The 17,505-nt window shown below is 39.6% G+C and overlaps 1 long non-coding RNA gene across 1 annotated transcript in view; it reads left to right on the plus strand.

Moving 5' to 3' along the window:
- The first annotated feature begins 15,675 nt into the window (after nt 1-15,675).
- The window catches only part of LOC108268338 (uncharacterized), a 10,777-nt gene continuing 8,947 nt past the window's right edge, over nt 15,676-17,505 (plus strand). Inside the window, exon 1 of the long non-coding RNA XR_001813295.3 lies at nt 15,676-16,113. This is a non-coding gene — a long non-coding RNA (uncharacterized LOC108268338). The remainder of the gene's footprint in view (nt 16,114-17,505) is intronic.

A 17,505-nucleotide genomic window follows, 5' to 3' on the forward strand; every position in this document is an offset into this window, starting at 1 on the left:
TGCTAAATTCTGACCGTACCATCTGTGTTCCTCAGCAGAAATTGCGATTCATCAGATGAGGTGATGTTTTACCAATATATACCAATAGCTGTCCAGTTTCAGTAAGCATGTGCCCACGGTAGACTCAGATTCCTGTTCTTGGCTGACAGGAGAGGAACCCAATGTGGTCTTCTGCTGTTGTAGAACATCCGCGCCAAGGAATGGCATGCTGTGCATTCTGAGATGCTTTTCTGCTCACCACAGATTATACTTCATTTTCATTACTAGCCATCTGTGCAGAAATCTAGCTACATCCACTAGGTGTACAAAATCTCTCTCTAATTATGTATTTCATGTTTCCTTTCACCGCCTCCAGGAAAATAGTTTGTGTATTTGTATTTGTTCGCGTTTTCTTTTGTTAGCCTACTGTAACTGTAGACCACTGAGGTGTATTTCTAAATGGATGTGACGTTCAACCCCTATAGAAAAAGACTCATCAGGGTCCACACTGTCTAGGTCTGGGTTTTCAGAGGAAATAAGACAGTCATGATCACTTCAGATATGACTGCGGCCTTTGTCGGATGGTTAATCCTTGTTTCGTTAATCCTGATTTCTTTTGTGTTCCGTGGTATTTTAGGCTTTTGTGCTAGGCTCGCATGTGATCTGTTTGTGATCTGAACTCTGCTATGGACCATGATTTTTGGCAATGGCTGAATAAAATAACTTCCAACTGTGTCTGGCTGCCATATGTTACAGACAGCCACTTCCCTAAACATGAGGACCCACTCAAATCCACAATTAATACCATGACTGATTCTTTAGCTACTGATAGCAAGGATCCTGCCATATGGAAGAGAGGGAAGTTTGGGGTACAACCATGGGACACACAAAATGTCTTGAGATAAATACATTTCCCTCATTTACGCTGCTGGTCACTCTAAATGACAAATTAAACAGGTCATTGACAAGAGCTTGAGACGTGAGTCTTATCAAGCACTTGATTTTTCAGTCAAGCTGATCGCTACATAAGGTAGGACACATGTACCTAACCCTGCAGACATGAGACGTCTGCCGGACATGTACATCATGTCTATATTGTGTCGTTCGGTCCAGGACCATATCTGTATGTCCACATGATATCAGGTTCAGTATCTGGACGTCCTACTATGACTGCTCTTGGACGCAGATATGCAGTTTAATATTTGAACATCCGGCTAGGAGTTTGTTTGTTTTTTGGGAGCGTCTATGGACGTGCAAGACAGGTGCAGGAAATCGACATTGGAATCATCAATTAATTAATTAAAAAGTTGTCAATGTCAGTTGCGGTGCGTTGTTGCCTGTCATTCAATCATGTTCATGTTGCTGTTATTGTGTGCTGTCCAAATATTTGGACATATTTTTGATGCTTTTGCAGTTGTTCTCATGGCAATAAAGCCCCATTGATAGATTTCATTCTAAATCCTTGTTTTTCCTACATATTGGATGCCGACTTTGGCACATGCGTGAAGGTAGACCACGTTATTAAAGCTGCATGTAATCAGTTTTTACATTTTGGACTCCTTTGGTCACAAAGCTGGTTAGAGTACAGCTGATAGCGCAAAAGCTGCGTAGTACAAAGGATTCAAACCTTGAATTTTTTTCATACACATATGTGGACTTGGTGTATGACTACAGGTTGCCTTTGCAAACTTGTAATGGTTTTTTTGTTGTTGTCTTTTTCCACTCTTGCAGCTGCATTAATGAAATGGGGGCAACCAAGGAGACGCAACCAATGAGATGATCAAACAACATGCTTCGGAGCACCTCCGGCGAGAAAGGGATTGGGGACACCGACGCACACAGTGAACGTTTCTATAAAAATTGTGACGCTAGGTGGTAATGAGTTTCACTTTGGTTGTCGTGATTTTTGTCAGTAGAGTTGAACTAGAAATGGAAATGACATTGAAACAAAAGGGAGTTTTAATCGAATGCAGCATGAGACTGTTTCTTTGGTCCAGAAGCAGTATAAATGCTGTCGAAAATGAGTCTGCAGTTGACGTTATAAGATGTTCAAAAGACGCCCACAATGACCACATTTGAACTCATTTCTAACCTTGTACCTTGGTCCTTTAGACGTCGACAATGGACGTTCGGAAGGCATCATATAAAGATGCCATAAAAGCTTTCATTCCAGCTCCTCAGAGAACATCTTTTTCAAAAGACATCTTTTGAATGTATCTTTGCTCTGTAGGAATGCCGCCTGACGTGCAAGCACTTAACAAGGGCCAAAATAAGGGTGGTGTGAAAGGAAAGCATGAAAGTAATGTGTATATATACACAGGATGCTATTTCAATCCAACTAACGAACAAACGCAATATCCTTGGAAATCCTGACGTGGCAGTAAAAGCTACAATTTCATTTTCAAATTCCGACAAATTTTTACAAAGCCCAGTGAGAAACTAGGGATACAGTGATACAATTTTTTACAAATTTCTTAACAGCAATATTTATCATTGAGTTCTTACAGTTATAGGTAGCCTGTTTTACCGGTCTGTTGAAACGAATGGGTTTAACCCAAAAACTCATAAACAAAGTAGACCTATAGATAATATCAACGTAAATCTAATGTGTTCTGTTGGAAAGTTCAGGAATAAACAAAAGCTATATCTGTTCATTTTCTGTACCGCTTATCCTACACAGGGTTTCGGGGAGCCTGGCGCCTATCCCAGAGCACGACGCAGGAAACACCCTGGACAGGGGGGCCAGCCATCGCAGGGCACAATCACACAATAATCATACTCCCATTCATATACTATGGAGAATTTAGAAACGCCAATCAGCCTAGTCTTCGGATTGGGCGAGGAAACCGGAGTACCCCCGAAAACCCACGAAGCACGCGAACATGCGGACGGAGGTAGGAATCGAACCCCCAACCCCGGAGGTGCGACGCAAACAACTTACTAAGGCAGTCCATAGAATTGATCTTACAGTTAGAAGGATCCCTGCCTGCAAAACATTTGAGAACCCCTGACCTACTTACTACTAATCTGTTTGGGGTGTCACGGGACATATTAGTTACCCGTTGTTATGTTTAAACAGTGACCATGAACTGTATACATATCTGTGTTAGGCTAGTAGGCAATTTTTATATTATGAAATGCACTAGGTAGCTACATTATTTACCATGGATCAAGCTGGGTTGCAGGGGAGACGTGCAGCTTTTGTTCCACTTTGATAAAGTGCTTCTGTACAGCTCTAGGTAAATTCCGTTTCACTGTCTTCATTCATTGCATCAGAATCCCTCGCTGTCAGTGACTGATCGTGTCTCGTTGTTGAGAACAATGAACTGGATAAGGGCTGTTGTTGTAGACATTTTTACACTGCTAGCCAGTGTTTACTGCGAAGATGGTGCCCCCCCCCCCCACAAACACACACACACACCCAGTGCAGTTAACCAATAAAGTCCTAAAGCTGAGTATGAAGTGTTATACTTTAAGTCCATGCCTCTCCATGAACGTTAAGGTAAATGTGAGCGCTAACATAATCTCTTGTTCATTTCAGTTGACATCTTCTACTGGATTCATTTCAGTGTTTATCTACAACCAACTGCAACAGCGCTCAGATATACAGCAGGTCCTTTATTATATAACAAAAGAAGCGAAAGATGTCAGCGAAATCGACAGAAAGTCAGACCGCTGCGATGAGGAAGCAGGCATCGTTATCACCGCATCCAGATATAAACTCCAGCTCATTTCCACAGGTGTCAGTCAGCACTTCCTTCCAGAATTATTTCACCCCATGTATTCACCTCGCTTTTTCAGTACTTTCACGGATCTGTCCCAGCACCCGATGCTCCACCTCCTGCTAATTATTAACACCTGCTTCCATTCAGCACAGCAATCAGTAATCTTCTAAATAAAGCATTTGCACGGGCGCTACTCACGGAGCCTTCCACCTACTCATGTGCATGTGTGTGCACCATCCCTAGTGTTCCAGCTTTGCCCTGTTGTTTTGGCATGACTTACTTTTAGCATGGCTAGTTTCTGTTCGTGTCTAGCTCGTGTTTTTTTTTTTTTTCGTCTAGTCTTTTTGTTGTTTCATGTCAAGCACGGCTTAGATTACTTTAGCTAGTCTGTTCTCGCCCGGTCTGAACCACACGAGAAGACAATCCGCAGGGTTTTAAGCCCGATTTCAAAACGTCGCTCCATTTCAGGTCAGTCTTAAATTTTTATCTGAAAAGTTTATCCTGTGGTGTGTGGGGGGATATGAAAAAATGCATCTTAAGCCTTCTGATCTTTTTCACAGTAAAGTCAGGGCTGCAACAATTTTAACTTGTAAACATGCCCAGGATATACAATTAAACATCATGTAGTGGTGTGTGTGTGTGTGTGTGTGTGTTTGGGAGCGTACTTTATTTCATGCATGAAGAAACGATAACTGATAACAGCCGAGACTTTACATTTGTATTATAACTTCTCCTTCTGATTTAAATTTACATCCATAGTTTTGTGTTCAGGTTAATATCTAGCGTTCTAGAGTTCTATCTGCTACTTCGCTATGTCGTTTCCTTCTCTTTTTTTTATTTCTGTGAACTAACTTGTTCTTATCTTTACTGTAAATAAATCTTTACACACAAGGGTCGATTCAGGTCATGTTACACTTGTATTGCTTTAATTCATGTAGCATTTACACACATGAGACACATATGAGATGTTCATTCGCTTTTTTTGTCTGTCATTGTGATCGTAGGCTTGGCGGCCCACGTGACTCCACATGACGAAGTGTCCTTGGGAAAGGCACTGAACGCCAAGTTGCTCCAAATGGCAAGTTAGCGACTTGCTACAAAGTTAGCTCTGCTACCATTGGTGTGTGAATGGGTGAATGGAACTGCTAAGGTTAAAAAAGCACTATATACATGCAGACCATTTACTAATGAATTCCTCTTCGGTAATGGCTTCATCCTGGTCAGGGGGTCATGGTGGATTCAGAGGCAGCGCCACCATTCGTATCGTATTCGATTTGTAAAGGTGTGAATTGGAAAATATGTTCATATATCTGCGCACTGTGTTACTCTATATATAAATACCATGAGCTACGTCGGCCGTCCTCGTGAGTTAAATATGAACAAAATCGAGTATACATTTGTTTCAGGAATTGTCTACAGTTCACATGTCACTTCAGCGGAAAGGCGGAATCTGTCTCCAATGACAAAAGTGAAAGATGTTCAAATGAGAGAAGAATAGCATTCATGTTCCAAAGCCTCTATAACGTGATCAAACATAATCATATTATGTCGTAATTCGAAGAGTCGATTCTTTCAGAAGCCAGAAACAGGCGGTTTAACAGTGAACAGACGCTACGCCTCGGACATGACATCCACATGAAAGGAAAATGTTATTATTAATACTGTAGATGTCTTTCCCAGTCTGATTCTCTGCCCGTTTACTGCACCCTAATAAAATAAAAATGAGAATATTCTGCCTGCTCAAACCTTCATCTGACTCCAAATCACGACTCGTGCCACGAGTTCTACGGACTCCCTTGTAAAAAACGATGCGAAAACAATGACGCGGCCTGTACAGTGAATTTGATTTAACGTTATAAATATCCTCTACTTTTGGACCACGCGTATTGTTCTCCAAAAATGGATGTTATATTTTAATGTAGTCCCTGCAGGGCTTACCATAGTACATGCCAAATAAATGATACAGACAGCTAGACGAACGCTATCCACCCTGTGCTCATTCTGGCAGCTGAAGCCAGTGTCTGTACTCTGTATACAATTAAGGCCAGCGTCTGTGAGGCCATCCGAGGTGAAGACTGACAGTAGGAGTTACGCTCACCACCTACCATCTGGCCAGAGAGAGAGAGAGAGGGAGAGAGAGAGAGAGAGAGACAGCGAAAGGGAGGAAGAGAGAGATTGAGAGACAGCGAAAGGGAGGAAGAGAGAGAGCGAGAGAGAGCGAGAGAGAGAGAGAGAGAGAGTGAAGTGCTCTTTCTTCTGTGGGAAAGCAACACAGGCTCAATCTCAGAGCCAGCTCTTTCGTCTTGTGTAAGGAAAGACCTACAACACAATGGCCGCCCTTACAGTTGGCCGAGTCGCCGAATGTGCCCCGAGGCGATGGATGACTCATGCTGCAAGCCTCCCTGACGCTTTTTTTTTTCTTCTTTCTCTCGGCTCAACGACGAGGAGAAAAAGAGGAAATAAGACCCAGCTGCTGACTGAGAGCCAGAAACACATGGCTGACGAGATGCCACTCACATCGCATGCAGCGGAATCGCATAGTGACCCAGAGAAGATTCCTTAAAGGGCAGGGGCCACGATACGACTCAATTCAAGTCACATCAAGCCAAACGCTATGCCGTTCCTATACAGTACAGCAAAATAGTGTGTCCTCAGATCAGAGTGTGAAACTGCAGTCCTGGTCAACAGGACCGTGGAATACATACACAATGTGTAATACTAAAGAACAGGATTAGCAACAGGAATAACTAGACAACATGATTATACAAAGCTGAAGAGACCAGCTGTGCGAATGTTCATTATTAAACTCTGATTCAGTTAGATGTACACTGTAAGTAAGTCCAGCAATGTGTAGAGAATATTAATGCAAGTTGATATATAGCGTTCTAACTCGACATTGTCTGAGCGCCTGACGTGAATTATTACTCAATGTGTTTAAGCTCTTAAAATAAGGACGTCCTTTACAGAAACAAATTGAATAATCTCTCACAATTACAAACAATACGGAGACGTTGAAACGTCAGCTTTTTCCACGACCTTTTGCCTTGTCAGGAGAAGTGCACACTGAAAAGAGATCATGTCGGATAAAAAGGTACTGTGACATCTAAAGCGAGTGCTTCATGGTGCGTTTGTGTGCTTTACTTCGTGAAAGTGCACTCGTGCAAATGTAGAAGTCATTATCGTAAACATTTATTATCTTTCTGATCCTGCAGCAACTCGACAAGTCCTCACTGGCTCAGGAGCTAAGAAAGAGCTGCACATGTTCGTTCCCCATCAGAATTAGAGTTAGAATGGTATGATAAGCGTACAATCCGATATCATCGTTTTTTTTGGTATCTCGCTGAATTTTTAGATCACATTAGCACATAATACAGGTGTATCATCAAACCCGGGTATTATTTGGGACGGTAGAAAATATGGATTCGATAGAAGACACAAAAACAGCTATCTTGGGAGATTTGTTCTTTTTTTTTTTTTAAGTGAAAATATGGTAAGACAATCAATAAAAGGCTGAGCAAGATTTGCTCTGAAATGGAAATCCTATAATCTAGGACGCTGATAGCTCTTAATTAAATATCTGGTCTTTGTGTAAGAAGTAAAAATGGAAAACGTAACGTTAGCATTTTATTCAAGGGACGATTTGGCATTAAAATAAATATCGTATTTTTAAGGCGCTTGAAGTGGGTGTGAGTGTGGAGGTGTTATATATATATATATATATATACAACAACAACAAAAAAGGTAAGGTAATTAAAATGAAAATACAGATCTACAGGAAGTCGGTGTTTCAAACTGTTCAGGTGAGTATTTACAAACGAGACTTCCAGCAATACATGAATTTAAAAATTCACATCATGTACAATTAAAGGTTTAAAAAATATATATATATTACTATTAAAATATCAGGCGGATGTTTTAAATGATTTTAATTCAGTAGAGTGAAGAAAATCAATTGTATTGATTACCTATAACACCAAATAATAAGAAAGAATAATAAATAAACCAATAATAATAATAATAATAATAATAATAATAATAATAATAATAATAATAATAATAATTGTTTTGTTGTTGAGTTAGTTAGATTTTTCATTAAATTGTGGAGGTCTGTGTAAACAGACATTTTAAACACACATACTATAGATTTAACATTTATTATTATTATTATTATTATTATTATTATTATTATTATTATTATTATTATTTTATAATAACAATATAATATTGTTGATACTATTGTTGTTGTTTTTGTTGTTGCTGTTGTTCAGTTAGTTGTTTAGTTTTTTCATTGGATTTTTATAGGAGATTTTGGAGGAATTTCAGACATTTTAAACCCACATACTATAGATTTACAATTATTTTATTATTATTGTTATTAATAATAATAATAATAATAATAATAATAATAATAATAATAATAAACATGTATTATACTAATACTACTACTACTACTACTACTGCTACTAATAATAATAATCATCATCATCATCATAGTAATAATATAATTTATTACGTGATATCATGTAGAATAATTAATACTATTCAATGATATTTAAATGTATATTTTTTTCAATAATTTTTAATTATATAACTTTTGTATAAATTATTGTTGCACATTTAGATCAATACCGAATATGAATTGATGAACATTGTAATGAATTGTTAATGAGTATAAATTCTTATACTTATAAATGATTATTACTTTATTTTCAGTTTATGATTGTGTGAGTAATCCATTTGGCTCTTGCATTTTTCCTCCATTAGTCTTTTTTTTTTCAGTTTGGCACAACAGTTAGTTCATATAGGGGCAATTATTGTGAAACTGAAGAGCTGTGCTTTTATTTTCTTATAGCTGAAGGCTCCGGTAGTTCTTCAGAGATTTCCCAGCACCCACACGTTCATCGGTTCCATTCAATGGGCACTAGTGTATAAAAATGACGAGCTCTGGCTTTAGTGATATTCATGAGCGTTGGGCTTTTCTGCTGTTCTGCTGTAATAGTTTTCGCACTTTATTATTCAGGACACATGGGCAGGATTTGCATGGCTGACTTTAATTTACAAACTGTAGAATAATAATAATATTTCCATAATTAAATCCTCCTATTGCCTCTTCAACAACAAGTGTCTCTGTGTGTGTGTGTGTGTGTGTGTGTGTGTGTGTGTGTGTGTGTGTGTGTGTGTGTGTGTGTGTGTGTGTGTGTGTGTGTGTGAAGTAATTAAATAGAAGAATATGTATATAAAGAAAGCAGGCGAAAGAAGATATGACGTATGCAGGATTGATTTCTTATGGACGGAAGACTTTTTGACGTGTTATTTTTCTATGCAGCGTTGTTTAATGCTGTGAAATTGCATTGTAAAATTGTATTTCTACTACAAATAGCTCAAAGATGTGAGGGTGTTGAGTGCATTTAGTCCTGATGCTAGAAGAGTTTACAATGTGGTTCAGTCTGGCAGACTGATGACAAGATGTTTCTCTCTCTCGCTTTCTTTTTCTCTCTCTCTTTCACACACACTCTCTCTCACACACACACACACGCGCACAGAACAACAAGAAGCCAGACATTCCCGTTCCACTGAGGCTGTAATTTTCATTTACAATATGCTGGTTGCCAGTGCGTGCGGAGACAGTTAGAGAGGTTCACAGTGCTAGAGGTCAGGGGTCAAATCAGCACAAACTGGAACAATGTTCCACTGTGGCTTTGATGATATGAATTATTGCCTGCTGCATATAGTTGGCATTCCATATCTCTTTGCTTGTCCGTCTATATTTTGCTTACGGCAATGCCAGGTGCACCATTAAAAGACGGAATAATTACAACACAGGTGTGTTTATATTCCCTCGGAATCTTTTTAACCCTAAGCAATCTGGCAATCTAGCTCTGTCTTATTTATACTGTATGGGCCAGGCCAAATGGCTTGTTCCTGATCTCTGATGGTAGAGCTTTGTCAACTTACAAACGTCCAGAATGATCTTTTCTTTCCTGCTTCCATCTCGTTTCCATTCACTATAAAGCACACACACACAGACATCCCCGCAAAGGGTGTGGCTCTAAGCCGTCACATCATTTCGGCCTGTAATGGCTATTAAATTGTCAGATATTCGGGTGCGTAAATGAGTAAGTACCTGTCAAAGAGGGTAATTACAAAATGAGTGATAATTCAGGTCTTAGCATTAGCATGCACCGTGTTAGCAACGAAAAGTGCGCACAAAGAAGCAAGGGTATGTGATTGATGCACGTTATACAGGTAGGAATTTCCCAGAAAGCCACAATAAAAAAGAGGCATTACATGCATCGCTGAAACAGTGTAAGTGCAAACACAGAGCGAAGGAGACGGTAGGTAAACACTGGAGTTTTCTACTAGAGGGAATGTCAACATAGCCGTACTATGCACAGGTCTCAAAAAGGTGATACACAAACCTCTTACCTGTTTCTCAGGTCTCCACTGGGAAAGTTGCCAGGGTGCACTGCTTAGAAAAGTCATTTCAACAGTGAGAATTCCTCTATTCAGGACCCACATATTCATGCAAATCCATCTAATATGAATGCAAGTCATAACAGAAGTCTTATATATTCAATACAATTCCATTTGATTTGTGTAGCGCTTTTAACAGTGGACATTGTCTCAAAGCAGCGTTACAGAAACGTATAGACACAGGATAGAGATTTTAAGTGTGTTTTATGAATTTATCCCTATTGAGCGAGACGGTGGTGACGGTGGTGAGGGGAAAAACTCCCTGAGATGATCTGAGGAAGAAACCTTGAGAGGAACCGGACTCAGAACGGAACCCGTAATCATCTGGGTCACGACGGATAGTGTGAGAGTAAAGGAAAGTTCATTATGGTTTAATATGAAGTCTGTGTGTTGAACTAGTCCACTGTTCACTAAAGGAGACCTGAGTGTAAAGCTGCATGTGGTAATTGCAGTCCCGAGTCCATCGCAGCAACCGTCGTCCCAGCAACCACAGCGAGAACGTCCACGTGTAATTGTGGTCCAAAACCGTTTCCATGGTACTTCAAGTCGTATCGTCCTTATCAATCTCCAGGATGTAGCCTCCAGTTGATGAGAGCTCCATCCAGATGTAGGGCATCAGGATGGACCAGGCAGGTCCAGAGAGCAGAAAGCGCATCTCCATAAAATCATGTGTAGCTGGACAGAATATACGGTAGATATACTGATAATAGCACGTGAATGTCTTTTATATGAACCCATATAAATAGTCCACATAGAGCTTTGCACTAGCATTTGGATCCGTCCTAATCCAAGAGAAAATAGTCTCGGGAAAGCAGGCTTTCCTTCACACTCACAGAATTCCCAGTGTTGCAGTGTTGATTTGGATTCAGCTGGACTTATGAGTACTTTAGGTGATCATTCTGGCATCACAGTTGATAATTCACACCTGAGTTGACATGACAGAGTTAAGAGCAACCCTGAGCCTGAACCTGTGGTTCTCCTGTTGACCTGGACAACTTCTCTTGATTACATAAAAATACATTGGAATATTTATTTAAAGAACACAAATCATTCACAAAACCCCTTATGGCAGGCCAGTGCATGTTCACAAGTGGTGTGCGTGTCTACAATACACAGGGTGTCTCCGAAGTGGCCGTACATAGGAGACTATTGTTCGCCAGCACCACGTGGGCTGAGCCTTCGTCAGTGGATGCACGGAGACGTCCAGTTCTTCTCGGTCGTCCGCCACACTTCCAGTCTTTTTGATTTCGTTAATAAGTTTGGCGAGAGTGTCGTGTGTGATGTGCTCGCCACGTTTTCTGTTAAAAAATAAATATAACATAAACTAAGTGTGAAAAAATTTGGAAGACATTTTACTTAAAAAAAAAAGTATTTATGAGACTTTTGGGACACGCTGTATATAAAATAAAGTCTTAAATTCCTTTATTCCTATATTCTAGAACATCGATGTCTCTGAATTAAATATCTGTGCTACTCACAGGCAGTAGAAAATACAAAAATCCTGACTTTAACATGATATTTTTTGTTAAATGTAACAGTTTGCAGTAAAATTAATACTTGATTCTTAAGGTGTTTGAAGGTCAAAGTCTTTTTTTAAGGAAATTCCCGTTTCAGTGTTTGAGTGTGGAAGCGTTCGTCTGTGTAAAACACAAATCTGTGCCAATGGTGTGGTGTTTCTAACTCGATCGACACGAAGAAGAAATGCAAATGTTAGTGTATATTTACACTGAGATACAACTGAGGACTAAACTAGATTTCCAATAATACAATAATAATAATTCAAATTTAAATAAATATATTACTACTACTACTAATAATAATAATAATAATAATAATAATAATAATAATAATAATAATAAGAAGAAGAAGAAGAAGAAGAAGAAGAAGAAGAAGAAGAAGAAGAAGAAGGTATTTATTTCTTTCAGATTTTCTTTATGGAAATTTCATGGCATTTTACCATCTAGATATTTTTATTTATTAAGTAAAAAAGATTACTTGTACTTTTTAGTAAAGTTTAATAAATAATAATAGTAATAATAAAAATAATCATAACAACAACAATAATGATGATGATGATGATGGTAATAATAATTATCATCATTATTATGATAATAAATTTAATAATAATAATAATAATAATAATAATAATAATAATAATAATAATAATGGTGATGGTGATGGTAATAATAATTATTATTATCATTATTATGATAATAATAATAATAATAATAATAATAATAATGATGATGATGATGATGATGATGATGATGATGATGATGATATGTATATTGTTTAGATTACATTTACTGTAATAATTCACTGTGGTTCCATCGACTACTTATTTTGATTGCATAGCAATAAATCATTAACATTTATATAAAACACACATCCACACCCACCCACCCCCGAAACACACACACACACAAACACACACACACACACACACACACACGCCCACACACACACAAAAACACACACACACACACGCCCACGAAATCATTCATTCCTTATGGCAGGCTAGCGCATGTCTACAAGTGGTGTTCATGTCCATATAAGCATAAGAATAAATACATGACAAAAGCAATGTGGCAGTGACTACAATATCCATTCTGTTTCATATTTACAAAGAAAGACCAGCCATTTAACATTTTCTTTCCTCTCAGATGTAAATAACCAGAACATGATCTCGGTAATTGAAATCTAATTGAATTTTTTTTCTTTTCTTTTTTTTTCTTTCCATGTTCATAATACAAACGTGCCAAGCACAATAGTTTTCATGTTATTGCAATCATTTTTAGCATCGCTCCACTTTGAGTAAAACAATTTGAAATGGGTTTTATTGGCCTGAACACAACCCTGGAAGGGTTAAGATGGAGTCAATATAATTGTTAGCCAATTTAGACCAGACGCATAAATTCTTCCAGATCTCATTCCTACCTTACTGAACTCTGCACAACAATGCCTTCTTGTTATACCAGGCTTAGCATCAAGTGAAGACTGACGAAGCAATCCCAAACGTGAGAACGTGTGTCCGTGTGTGTGTGTGTGTGTGTGTGTGTGTGTGTGTGAATGTGACTGAGAAAATTCACAAACATTTTAGCCCAAAAAAGTGACAGAGACTCTTTCTGGCTCATCTCTAATGGCACAGTCAGACGGTCTGACTGCTTTACTTGGCCTGAACATCAAGTGAACCGCACGTGTGATTCTGAGCACACGGCCAAACTGGCAGCTTCCAGCAGAACTACGCTAACATTCCCCCCATTCAGTGGAAATTAGCAGGCGCACGTGAGCACGTGGACTTGATTTTGCCACCGCTCTAGTGTCAAGTTACCGAGCATCAGCTTTTATTCTTACTTCTTTCTTCTTTTCTCCCACAACTTCAAAAACAAACATCAGAGCATTTCTAGATCAGATTCGGCGCTATAATTGGGAACAGGATGACTTTGGAGCGACAGTTTCACTTCAGACCCATGTTTTGGGTTGGAGGTTGCAGACCACGTCTTCGCCGGTCAACTAAACCTGCCATTGTGTCATGAAAACCAGAAGCAAAGAGAGAGAGAGAGATTCATTTCATGCACGGTGTGTATCTCTAAACGATTGCGCTATAACGTAGGCCTCATAACCCACTTGGTAGGGTTCCGTTCTTTGGTGTGCGTGCGTGTTATGCGTACACGTCACATACTAGCTATGTTTTCGCTGCTATAATTATGGAAACCTTTTTCTAGTTTACGTCCAGCAAGTGAAATAGCTGTGAGGTTGAATATAAGGAAAGAGCATATCATAGCCCATCAACTGACATTAGAACAAAGAGCGCTGTTGTGTGTGCAGTTCTTCCCAGGACAGGCAAAGCGACAGGCTCAACTGCCCTCCCACGCAGGGTGGGGTCTCCCGTACAGCATGACTCACTCACTTCTACACACACACACACACACATAGAGTTTCACACTCTCCGTCTCTTTCATTCACACAGGCTTTCATATAAACACAAATGGAAACACATGCGGCATACAGACTCAAGCACATAAACACCAACACACACATACGCACGCACGCACGCACACGCACACACACTCACACACACACACTCTTTGTCTTTCCTGATCCTTCCTCTCTCTCTCTCTCTCACTGTGTGTGTGAGACTGGACACATTTACGCATATAGTCTTTCAATGACATGGACCTTCTCGTATAAACACAAACGGAAACGCACACTGCACGCAAAAGCTGCACGCAAGCTACACACACACACACACACACACAGCCTGTTTCCTTGAACGTGGATTTCCTTTTCAGGGAGTCACAGGTGAAAGTGTTTTGTATAGGTCTGCGTGTCTGGCTGTCTGATATGGAGGGCGAACTTTGTTTTCACTTGCCGTCCGGGCAACAGGCCAGACTAAATAACACTTTTATAGTTTGCCTGTAGACCCCTCCTTTGTTCGACGGCCCTCACAGGGGCTGTTAAGAGTGTCACATCCTTTCGGCCCATAAAAAAAAAATAAAATAAAAGGCAGCCTTATTACCGAGAGCCACATCCTGGAGTCCGAGTATGCTGCGTAGAAGAGAGCTGATCTGCTCGCCAGGCACTTTCTGTAGGCTAGATCTAAACATTTCCATGTATTTCACAGTTGTAGGCCTTTCTATGATGGCACTGTGATATGATCAGCATCAGGGAGGGCAGCTATCACATAATGAGCGCATCAGCTGAGCAAAGCCATCAACGTACCCAAGACGAGCTGAATTTGTGGTGGATATCCGGTATCGAATTTCAGAGTGATCGAGACTGCGCGGATTAATTCGATCATGGAATGGCCGGTTGCTCGGCAACGTCAACTGTTATGCGGTAAACAGAAACCAGTCTTCAAATATGAGCGCTCTCGGTTACAATGATGTCCCCTCGGTCGGGCAGATAACAACCTGTGATTTAAGATGGAATTATCGTGATTGGTGATAATACGGGTTCGAGCCTAGACGTTAACACAAACACGTGGACTTTACCACAGAAAAGTAATAAAAAGCTGATCCACCACTGACCCAGTCTTATAATCAATCAGCGATAGGCTAAGATGGCTACATTATGTGGAAAAATCCTAATAAAGTTAGCGCAAAACCTTCATCATTAGCTACAATACGAGCGTAAGGACAACATGGCCGTCTGATTTCTAACAGCTCTTTTCGGAATGAACGCAAAAGGGTCGTTTTTTTTTTTTTTTCTTTCAGTAGAAACATAGATTCTGAAATGTTTACGCAGGCACTGGAGGCGGTGGGTCCAACCTAATAATCATCCTTAGCTCGCACCCAGACAAAATATATACACACAATCCCAAACAAATCATTGCTTTTCTTATTTAAACGCTTGATTAAAGCCTGCGTATCCTACAGAAGGGTCACGTCACACCTACAACCGCCTTTTTACCCAGATTCTGATTCTCTAATTTAAATAAACATCCTGTATTGTAACAGAATAATTCTCCATTTTGTTTCTTCTTGGGTTTTTTATGTTGTTGTTTTTTGGGTTTTTTTTTTTTTTTTTTCAAACTCAGCCTCCTGCCTTCTCTTTGAGGCCTGTTCCGAGGCTGAAAACACATGCTTCCTCTTCTGTCTCTGGTGTTATTTAAGGAAAAAGGCACTCTAACCCCTCCTCTCTCTCTCTCTCTCTCTCTCTCTCACTCTCTCTCTCTGTTTCTGCACTGGGATGGGTGTGGTTTTTCGAAGACAAACTTCTGAATGATTTGTGTGCATACGTCTCAGTTCCCGAGTAGTTCTAGAGGAGGAGCACGATGCAGAGTAGATCCCGGCCTGCAATCACAGTGGAGTAAAAAAAAATAAAAAACGCATAAGGCTCCATTCCTTGAGGCTCCTCTGGCTGGATATGGAACTTCTCAGGACAGCTTGGACCAAACCGAAGCTCCTCCATCAGAGGATCAGAGAACGCCGTGGTGAGTAAAAGAGTTGAATTGTTTTGTTTTTTTATTAGAATGACACTTTTGGAGCTTTTAAGCCGGGAAACTATTGAACAACGAAAATATCCAAATGTTCTGTGTGTTCTGTCTACTACACTGTATTTTGTTTCTAACAGAATATTACTCTTTACTAATACTCAAGCATCTCAGTTAGTTGAAAGGTCTGAATTTCTTTGCCATTTACAAAGGACAGACCTGCTTTAAAGGAAACATATATATATATATATATATATATATATATATATATATATATATATATATATATATATATATATATATATAATTGCTAGCGGCGGATAACAACCTGCCGGCTACTATAAACAATTAAGCGTTTCACATTGTATTGGGTACAACACCTGCACGGGCTCAGTTTTCCACAAAATGCTTACATATATTACAAGAGTGAATGGAAACTAGACTGCACTTACAAATGGACCGATCAGCTACTCAGGTTTTAAAAAGATAAACTGAGGTGAAAAAGTGAAGAAGAAGAAAAAACTAGGCTGAAAATGGTCAGTACTTCAATGAAAGCATAAAAAAAAAAAATAAAAAAAAACGCCCCAGCAGTGATTCTGAGCTGCTTGCTATATATATTTATATACATATGTGAGTGTAATTTTGGAAATCCTCACATGCTTCAGATTATCCCTACGTCCAAAATCCAAAGGATTCGTTTCCCACCATCGTGAAATGATGAAGGCGGGCTGGAGAGCTAGTTATTTTTCATTGGTGTTTCATCCGGTATTACACCTACACTAGTCGTGTTGAGAGAGCTTTTTGGAATCAGCCAGTTATTTTGGATCGGGGTTTTTAAACCGTAACTACACAGAAAAACACATAAGTCATGCAGGTACATTGGAAACATTGGAGACTTTAACTGGGCTTAGATGGCTGAAATGATCTAATGAAATGAATGACTTATTAGAAACATACTTCTTTCCCTCCCATGTCGTGACTCTGTTACTCAGACATTATTGGACGTGGCACAGTCACTCTTGATTCGGTACGTCTGTATGAGTGCCGTAAACAAAAGAAAGCGATTTGATTTTTACTGTCAAACGAAGGTTAAAGACGAGGACCGCGTTTGCATGTAGGACTGCCAGCCTGAGGCCAAACGCAGTGTTCTGACTGAACATGAACAAAGAAGCAAACATCGCCCAAACTGTCTCCCATTTACAGCAACGTCGAGGTTGAGAGTGTTTGCTGGCATGACAAAAACCACCTGAAATAAAGCACTCTGGAGAAGGTGAACAAATAAACAAGCCGAATTTCGTACAGAGAGAGGCTTAAAGAATGGGCTGTGCAGTGCTGCTCTCTGCTCCTGGCAACGAGTGAGGAAGTAAGCCATCTTTTCCACCTGACATCACT

This window comes from Ictalurus punctatus, chromosome 7 (assembly GCF_001660625.3).
Source record: "Ictalurus punctatus breed USDA103 chromosome 7, Coco_2.0, whole genome shotgun sequence".
NCBI classification, from domain to species: Eukaryota; Metazoa; Chordata; class Actinopteri; order Siluriformes; family Ictaluridae; genus Ictalurus; species Ictalurus punctatus.